Source organism: Cynoglossus semilaevis, chromosome 5 (genome assembly GCF_000523025.1).
Source record: "Cynoglossus semilaevis isolate Cse_v1.0 chromosome 5, Cse_v1.0, whole genome shotgun sequence".
Classification (NCBI taxonomy): Eukaryota; Metazoa; Chordata; class Actinopteri; order Pleuronectiformes; family Cynoglossidae; genus Cynoglossus; species Cynoglossus semilaevis.
Window position 1 is genome coordinate 2,746,609 of NC_024311.1, and position 1,592 is coordinate 2,748,200.

The following is a 1,592-nucleotide window of genomic DNA, read 5'->3' on the forward strand; positions in this document are numbered from 1 at the left end:
ATTTGGCTCACAGGCCGATCTGGACTCATATTAAAAGTTATACTTAAAAAAACAAAATATTATAGGAAATATTTTTTAATATTTGACCAGAATTAAATACAATATATAAATAATAATAACAATTTAACCTGGGCTGCTTCCATAAAGTTCACCACTGCACTTATCAAGCTGCCAAACACTGTAATTGCAAAGGGGAAAAAAAAAAACCTTCGCACGTCTCTGTATTCTCGTCTTTATATAAACATTCTTTGTGAAGTTATGAAATGCATATCAGTAGTTACTATGACAACATACATGGCTTTTCATTCAATATAAAGGGTCAGGCTTCGTACGTCCATCACCATGTAACAAAAAACAAACAAACAAAAGAGAAAAAAAACCCTATAAGGTTGTTGTAGGCTGAAAATGCACGGCAGAGGAGTGAGGAGAGTATGTTGTCCGTACTGTAAGTGAATGATGCTTTGCCATGAATTATTCACATGAATGTGACAGCACATTAGTTCTACACCTGCTGATTGTGCTGTGACAACAGTTACTATTCTGGGAAGCGTATAAACAATGTTTGCTTCATACCTGCATTTAGAGTTCGCCATGACTGAAACCATTTAAGTGGTAGAAACAGAGGTAGACACTGACATTTGGCAGCACCGGGGGCAGCAGAACCTAAACAAGGGCCTCGAGACTAAATGGCGTGCAGCGAAGAGTCTGAAGTCCCCTCTGCACAGTTGGCTGAACAAGGTGTCCAACAGGACAACACTGCACTCGTCAGTATCTGCGTGTCCACAACACCAAGCTCGTGAATGTGATCCCTTCAGAAGATTTGAAGTTATGAGAACTATTTCACTTCGTCGTCGACATAGAGACAAACAGATCCAAAAATATACTTGTGTTTATATAGGACCATCCCTGATAAATGTGCTGTCTCATATATATATATATATATTTGTACGTTTGATTATTTTTGTTCACATTTTAAAGATTATGACTCAGTACGGGAACAGAAAAATGTTGTCTATGAAAAACAAACAATGGAGTCGTCAGTTCTTTTTTTGGTGACATTTTCCTAAACTATCGCACAAAATGACAAATGTCTGAAAGACACTATGAATACAAAATGTTTAAAGGTGTAAAGGTTGACTGTGTGTAAACTAGACTAATTGGCTCATTATACTATTAATATACTATATTTATGCCCCTGGGGTGGATGTTCCTAATTATCTTGGTACCAGGGAGTTTATGAGCTGAAGCCACATCTCCTGTCCACTGCATCTCAATTAAAAAGTTTGTGTTTTGCAGGGTATCGCAGTGGAACGCTGAGGTCCGATCTGTAAGAATCTTGCCAGACGTGCTATACCTGCCAGTGTAGAGACATCTGTAATGGATACATATTAACTGTTATCCTAACCAGCGGTCCCCGACCTTTATTGTACCAATGACCTGTCAGCCATCTTTAAAGCATCATCTTTTGGACTTTATCCTGTTAGTATCAGAGTCTGAATGACTCAGTTAATTTGAAGCATTGACAGATTATGGTTTAATGAATAAAGTAAAGGGATATGACTGGATTCTTTTTAAATGAAGTGAATTAGTAA